At 38.6% G+C, this 8,355-nt stretch overlaps 2 long non-coding RNA genes across 2 annotated transcripts; both read right to left on the bottom strand.

The window, feature by feature from the left end:
* Window positions 1–4,723: 4,723 nt before the first annotated feature.
* On the bottom strand, window positions 4,724–5,290 carry LOC121051628. Its single transcript, XR_005806274.1, has 3 exons — window positions 5,156–5,290; window positions 4,888–4,954; window positions 4,724–4,781 (listed from the first exon to the last, which is right to left on the bottom strand). It is a non-coding gene; the product is annotated as an uncharacterized LOC121051628 (long non-coding RNA).
* A 498-nt stretch (window positions 5,291–5,788) lies between these two features.
* On the bottom strand, window positions 5,789–6,896 carry LOC112190685. The gene is made up of 3 exons (XR_005805783.1): window positions 6,451–6,896; window positions 6,160–6,329; window positions 5,789–5,954 (listed from the first exon to the last, which is right to left on the bottom strand). It is a non-coding gene; the product is annotated as an uncharacterized LOC112190685 (long non-coding RNA).
* Window positions 6,897–8,355: the final 1,459 nt, after the last annotated feature.

Genomic DNA, 8,355 nt, shown 5'->3' with positions numbered 1-8,355 from the left:
AGAAGAAGATGGAGAAGCTAGCGGTGGTGGAGTCAAAGCTGGCTGAGTTGCCACCAAAGGAGAAGAGTTCGAAGGAGGAGGATTCGGAGTGTGGGCTGATGCCCAAGCTGGACTGCGACGACGTTTTGAGTGCTTGGTCTGACAAATTGTCGCCGTTTCCAGAGGAGTTGCAGGACGGCGCTGATGGAAACAATATCTATGTATGTTTCCTGTATGTTTCTCATCTCTGGAAGGATTGGAGCGAGGTGGCAGCGGTGGTGGAGGTGAGGGAGGAGTCGGGAAGATGGCGTAGAAAACGGTGTCGTCTGGGAGGCGGGAATTTTGGTGGGAGAAGATGGAGGAGGGGGATGGGTCCAGGTCTGGAGGTGCCGCCATGGTTTTTGCTCAGTCGGTGGAGGTCTCGATTCTGCTGCGGCTGAAAGTTTGTTCTGGTGTATCTAGTTTGGGCACAACATCACCATACTCTATTAGCTTATACACTTTTTTGTTTTCCGGGGAAGGAGGTGAGGGTTGTTGGGGAGGGAGGAGAGGGGAGGTGGTGTGGGTTTGACGGAGGGAGAGAATGGTTTATTATTACCAGGTGGTGTTGAGGAGGAGAGGAAGGTGGTGATTGGGTTGTGGAGGAGTGGAAAAGTCTTTTTTACCCTTATTTTGCGAGTCATGTGCCTCACACGTGGTCAGGATTGACGGCGCCGTGACGGAAAATTGACGTAAGTACCACGTTGATACGAAAAATTGAGTCTGGGTATTACTTTGATAACTTTGTAAGTTCGGGTATCATATTGTCAGTCACCCAAGTCTCCAGACACTGTTGGTGCAAAAAACCCTTTGATGGAGGGGTGAAGGAAGGAAGTGATGGAATGGTAGGGAACGAAGGTATCTTTGTCGGAATGGTGGGCACTGGAGTGACTGGAAGCGGAGGAGGAGTGACCTTAGGAGCAGCCGGCATGGTTGGGAGGGTCGGCTTTGGCAAAGAGGGGATTTGGATGCTTGGTAGTGGTGGCATTGTGGTTTTGGGCAGAGATGGGATGGGGTTGATCGTAAATGGTGGTAATGTAGGTTTTGGCAGGGAAGGTAGGGAAGGCACTGCAACCTTGGGAAGAGATGGAATTGTAGGCACTGGTAATGCCGTAGCCTGCAGAAGGTTTCGGGCTGCGAAGCTCGTATCAATGCTAGATAAACACAATGCTGCTACCATCAAAGATAACAGGAAACAGCGCTTGAAACTAGCCATCTTGGTTGATAGGGACGAGATAGAACTAATATATAGTTGTTCTTGAGTATGGAACTATCAACTATGGATACAATTAATCAACTTTTGGCTCTTGTTTGAATTGAAGGTTATAGCATATGTAGTTAGTATTTATAGAAGTGAGAGTAGAAAGATTCTCAATGTTTGATGAAATATAGTTGGGACGTACTGGTTAAATTAGTTCACCCTTCTAGGCCTTTGAAATTATATACGACCACCTGCGTAGCTACCTACCCTTTTAGGCCATAGCATGCTTAACGTAACTGAGCAGTTTATCTATCATGAGAATGTACGTTTTGGATTAGAAGCTGATGGACTACTTATCAGTATCTCAGACTAATGAAATTTTAATAGACTGTTGACTAGCCCTTTTATAGGATGACTAGCTAAATATGGCTTTACGTTGAGGAAAATTATATTTTGCGAACATGAATTTCTGATTAGAACTTAGAGCATCTCCAACAGTGATAGCTATCTTGATAGCTAAAAGTAGCTAAAATTGGAATATAGCTAGTTGAATATTGAGTTATGCTCCAGCAAATACCTAAATCTCAAGTTAAATTTAACTTTTAGTTAAATTCTCTCTCCTCTCTAGCTAAATATAGCTAGATCTTTTAGCGAAAGCTAAATTTAGCTTTTGTTTAGCTAGTCTGCTGGAGATCAAACTTAGTCTAAAACTAGTTAAATTTCAATTTTTTTTTTGAAATAAGTATTCTGTTGGAGATGCTCTTACAAAATAAACAGTTTGGATCACTGTTGTGATCATATTTGTTTGAGGTGTATTAGGGGTCATCAATGGGCAGGGCAAGGCCGACCTTGCCCAAAATTACTGGGCTCAGGCAGGCCACTATATATATATATATATATATATATATATATGAGCTGGGCAGGGCCGAACTTTTCTTAAAAATTAAGGCCCAGGGCCTTATGGGCTTTTTCGGGCCGGGCAGGGCCGAGCTCATTATATTTATATGTAATATTCTTTTATTTAAAAAAAAAGTACAAAAAACTATGAAAAAATTATGATATGTTAATGACTGAACAAGATAAAATACAAAATTATTGAAAAATATAGCTTACTGCAATAATTAGTTCACATATTGAACTAATAACTATATAAAAAAAAATATTAATACCATAATTGAATGGGCTTTCAGATTGGGCTTATAAGGTTGGGTCGAGCAGTCTTTAATGAGCATATAATGGGCTAGGGCTTTGAACCCTCCGCCCTAGCCCTACCTCGTGCCCAATAGGCAAGGCCAGGATGGACTTTGCTGCGGGTCGGGCTGGGCGGGCGCCCATAGACTTTTGGACCCATGGCTCAAATGATGAACCCTAGATCAAATTAATTCTATATTCATTCAAAATGTGCGCTTAATTACAATTAATTTGATATAGGTTCAAAACTCACACCATGTATTGGATGCAGTCAAGATGAATTTTTTTGCTAATCGCGGTTCAATACTCAACTACCACATTGGATGTATTTTCTTTTCTAATAACTACCATATAGATATTATTGAAGCAATAATGTTTGAATTAAGTCCAAAACTCACACCCCGTATTGGATGTAGCTCGGATAATTTTTTTTGTTAATCGCGGTCTAATGACTCAGCTACCACATTGGATTTATTTTCTTTTCTAATACCTACTATATAGATACAATTGAAGCAATAATGTTTGAATTTTTGTTCAAATGTTTTTCATCCTATAATGCAGGTATATAAGTATTCGATATTTCTATAACTGCATCTTAGGTATATTGATTTCGTAGGAATCACTACTACAAAAATTGAATCAGACGACGGCTAAAAACCGTCGTCTGATATGAAGGCAAACCGTCGTATATCGAGGCGCCGTCTGATGAAAGTCGATTGTAGGGAACCGTCGTGTGAAGGGCTCGGCAGCATGTCGGCAGCATGCCAGCAGCCTGTCGACAGCATTAGTTGTTGCGTGACTATTCTTCAGACGACGGGCGACTTTAGAAACTGTTGTGTGATTGCAATTCAGATGTCGCTTTATTTTATGCCCGTTGTGTGACTTTCATTCAGACGGCAGTTTTTCAAAGTATCCATTATCTATTTTACATTCAGACGACAGTTTTTATTTTTGGGTCATTGTGACTATTGTACACATACGACAGTTTTTTTGTGGTTATTGTTGTCCTAATAGAATGATTCAATGCATTGTATATGCTAGAACTGAAATAAAAAATGATCAAATTAAGAGTAGCTGATCAATATATAGAAAAAAATTGTTATAATCCAAATCATGCAACAAGTAGATTGTGCAAAGCAATCTTTCATCTACAAAAGGAGTACATCTAACACTACTCTCCTAGAAATACACATCCAGAAATTTACTTAAGGAGTCTAGCTTTGCCGCTCTCATGGCACCATTGGAATCTAGCTTTGCAAGCTTCCAAGCACTAATACGAATAGGCCTTTTAGGAGCTTTTTGATGTCTTTCTGTAGTTCTAGCTGCATCTGGATCAATAGTCTAGCTTTGCAAGGTTTGTTGCTCACTCGAGACTACCAACACCTACTGTATACAAGACAAAGATAAATCATTTAGTTCAGCATTTTAGAGTCTTTGATTTACACCAGATCAAATGTACTACTACAACTTATTTGAAGCTAACTACCTAATTCAAAGCACTAGCTTCTGCTGCTGTTGCTGCTGCTGCTGCTACATATATAACTCAATTCATACCATCCAAAACAAGTACTACCTGCAAAGACAACAAGTCCAATGAAGTTCAACTTCGGGGACTTACTAAAAATTCATTTGTGCAACAATGAAGTTGAAATTTTCCAGAATAAAGGCAGACATCTCAAGGTACAACATACTAAAATTTCAAGCTAATCGGAGTTTGAGAAGTAAGGTAAAAGATGGATGCAAACTGACTGAACTGTCAGGTTTCTTAAAAACACCAGTTGATTTAGAAAATTCACCAAATATACTGAGTGTCCAAATAACATGAAAGTTTCCGGATCAATTGTTAGCTAACAGGACAAGAACATGTCAAAAATTCAGGACATTTGGAGATCAGTAAGTAGGGTTACACAGAGCTCGAAGTTAACAGATCAGTAGCTACCTCAGAAATTCAGCAAAGCTGTTTTAAATTTAAAAGTTGGCTTATTTTGGTAAAAATTACTTTGTGAGAAACCTTGAAGGGTACTTTGATGCAACTTTGGAGTATGAAAACAGAGCATGCAATTGCATCCGATTAATAAAGAAGTAAACTGGGCACTGCAAGCATAAATCACAATATAAAGTAACCCGTTTTTTTCACTCAATATCGAAAAAGAGAAATTGTGCAATACCAAGTGATCAATGCATTCAAACAATGAAAGTACTGAGTTTAACAAAATCACCAAATGAATTTTCTTTAAGAGAAACATAATCCCAATAGCTTAAAAACATTTTTTCCTCTACCTCAAGCTTATTAGGTGGCTTTTACAGTATCATGGGCCTCATCAGCTTGCTCCAATTGATCTCCCCCTTGCTTATCTTCCATGTTTGCTGTCTAAGACTTTCTACTATCAATTCTGATATATATAATCAAGAATAAAGAGCAAAAGTAAAGGGTAAGACTCTTAAATTTAATGGTCAAAAGAAACTGGGAAAAGTACTCTGTCAACAATTGAAAATAGCTTCACGAGCTTTATGCATGGAGGGCTCATTGCTTTACCATGCTCTCTGTCAACAAAAATTCCATATAGCACTATTTCAGTATACACTGGCACTCCAGAAAATGGGGGGAATGGAGAGAGGGAAAGACAAATAATCATTGGCACTTAAATATCTTAATTGGAAGACCAAATAATAAAAAATAAAAATCCAACTTATAGTTGAAGAAATTCCCAGTTTAACACAACATATGATTAGTCAAAGTAATACCTCAATTGTGACATCATGATCCATCTTTATAGTTGGTGCTGGGGTATAATCCATAGGTTGGATTTGATTGCGAGAAATCAACTCGGGGTCCCAGCAAACAAAGTAAATATCTCCATCAAGATCACTTCCAGAACATTCATTTGAATGAGGCCTAGCATTATAAATGAGATTTCAATCACTAGTCACATTGACAACTAATTAATATTTTACAAGTAATTTAAGAAATTCTAACAAATGACGCCTACAGAAAAACCAAGTCCAGCAAATTTGAAAGCCTAAAACTTTGTATAGAGCATGTAAACCATATATAATCATTTGCTCCTAGAAAGGAAAATGGGAGATCTGTTGCATACCAATGGAATGCAGCCGTCAGTACTGATTAATCTTGTGCTAAATAAACAATATCCAAATAGGCAGTAGTACATACCTGGACTCAAAATCCCCACTTAGATATAACCACAGCCTCAAAGTGTCTAATTCTTGTTCAAAATCCCCACTTAAATATAACCACAGCCTCAAAGTGTCTAATTTTTGCCTCAAAGCTAACAGGACAAGAACAAGAAGCAACAGAGTATAACAGAGTAATTGTAATGTATAAGAGGTTAACGTGAGAAAAGAAGCAATATTATTTTAAACAAGGAAACCATTTCATAATGTATCTGCATCAAATATAATTTACCATGGACTGACAGTAGTTGACTCCACATATCAGCTGCTGGAAGAAAAATCAACACCTGCTATGTGGAGGAATTGCAGTCAACAGATACTCATGAATCAACAACGTCTAAAGAACTAATTCCTACAAATCAGAAGCAAGGGCATCACCACCAGGGCATGTCAAGCAAGAGAATCAATATTACTTAAACGCTTCCTGTATATCATCACATAAAGAGGGGAAAAAAAACTTTCAAGAACAACCACTCCCTTGATGACTTTCACATCAAATTTCAACAACTGAACAACATAATCATATCAAATTAGCCAAAAACCAAATCTCAAAGCACCTCTTGTAGAAGAAATTATGTCCAGCCAGTTCCCATATATGTTATCGAGCAATGCTGTCAGCATCTCAAAATTTTCTTCAGACATGGTCGTAGCTCAAGTTGCTCACCAGCACTTTCGTATTTACTAATCCTCTCCACTTGTGGCTCAACTCCAGTTTTCTCAAGAACACCTGGAAACATGCAAACCTCAATTAGTAAGTGATTTCAGTCTTCTATATCCAGACAAAACCTTAACATTCATATTTCAAAAGTTAATCTATAAATGGGGAGAAGAATACTAGAGAAACTAACCTCTTACAAACGATGCCTGAACACTGGTGGAACTTGCAAGACCCTCCCCTTCACTGCCATAATTTCTTGGCCATACCTGGAAAGCAACTCAAGGCTCTCATCAGAGACCACCATTCTCTTGAGCCTAATACCCATTGAATTTCTTGACAGAATCACAACTAAAAACCCAAATTAACTTCAATGTTCCAAAAATAGACTGCAAATGTAAACCAAAAGGCAGAAAATACCAAACTAGCAGCAAGGAATCCAGTGCTAAGCAGAAGGAGTAGCTAAAATTTCTATCGAATACCATCAAAACCTTCGTAGTTACCTTCCTAGCCCCAATTTTGACATTTTTTCCTTCAATCCCAAATCCACATCTCCAATGTTCGAATCTAATACTGAAACCACAAAATTCAAATCCCAGTTACCCATAGCTGAATTTCATAATACAATAACTTACCAAAAAGTCGTCTCAACCATAATCGCAATCAAAATCCTGAAGCTTCTCGAAAATCGACGCAAATCCTAACCCTAATTAATCGGACTCCGATTTTAAAGCCCAGGAAGTTCGACGTCTTTTCTCTCCGATTCAACTCTAGGTTTGCTTTCAAAATTGGTAAGCCTTGAACCCTCTGTACTTGCTTTCAAAGTTGTACCACCGACGAAAGGAACAACCACCATCGCTGAAAGATCTGAAGAACGCTAGAGGCTACCCAGTTGGTTTTCTTCCCTTCGCTATTTCCCATATCGAATAACCTAGTTAGAGGGAGAGATGGTTTTGGTCGGGGTTTGTCGAAGAGAAAGGGCTTTGATTGGGGTTTGTCGAAGAAGAGAGAGGGTTTGGGAGAGTGAGGTTTTGGTTTTGGAGAGACACTGTTGAGAGAATGAGGAGCTTTTGCGTTTTGGTTTTGAGTCTCTGTCGAGAGAGGATGCGGCCCTGTCGAGAGAGTGGGGAGGGCTTTGGGTTTTTCATTACGTTTTTGCTCAAGTGTAGGGTTTCAAGCCCAGCCTATATCAATTTCGACAAGTCCTATCAATTTGGACAAAGACTCACACAACGGGATTTTATAAAAATGTGGTCTGAATGCAGCCATTTTAATTTGGGGTTTGTCTCCTATCAATTCGACTTCCCTCTTAGGGGAGTTGGAAAAAAATGGTGATGGAAAATCTCCCTCCCTTCTGTGAAACATATTAGTCAGACCACAGTTTTATTATTTCTCGTTGTATGATCAATACATGTTGGGGGAAAATTTGGAGTTTGAGCTGGGTTTCCGCACCACTTACATGGTGGGAAACTTGCCGCTCAATTTTTTAAGCGTCACACAACGGTTTTTTTCTTAAACGCCGTCTGAACTAATTCACAAGTCCATATCAGACGACAAATTTTGTAAAAACGACGTCTGAAAAAATAAAAATCAATCAGACGACGGAAAATTATGATGCGTCGTGTGAGAGGCGTCGTCTGATTGAATTTTTGTAGTAGTGAATACATTTAGTGTTATATGTTTGAAAATTATTCATTGATGAATTGTAGATTTTGGAATTTGAATTTGAAATTTAAAATTGAGTTAAAATTGTGATTTATAAAAGTAAAATGGAATTGGAATTGGTCTACTCATTTCATTTCATAGCCCCTTTATATAGGGATGGAATTACAATGGAAATATCGATTAACATCAATTACAATAATGATAGTAAATACTGATTGGAATGTGATTTGCAATTCCTTGATTCCTTCTTCGTCTGTTTCTTTGACGAAAGTACATAATGTGTTTTTCCTTTAACACTCCCCCTTGTGCCAAGTCAAAGACGAAATGGTGCATGAGTTGTTGCCTCACTAAAAACCTTGCCAAGTAACAATAAAAACCCTGTGGGACAAAAAATACACCTTGGTCGAAGGAAAAGAGCACAACGCACTTCTAC

This window comes from Rosa chinensis, chromosome 2, assembly GCF_002994745.2.
Source record: "Rosa chinensis cultivar Old Blush chromosome 2, RchiOBHm-V2, whole genome shotgun sequence".
Lineage (NCBI taxonomy): Eukaryota > Viridiplantae > Streptophyta > Magnoliopsida > Rosales > Rosaceae > Rosa > Rosa chinensis.
This window is presented reverse-complemented; position numbering and strand designations above follow the sequence as displayed.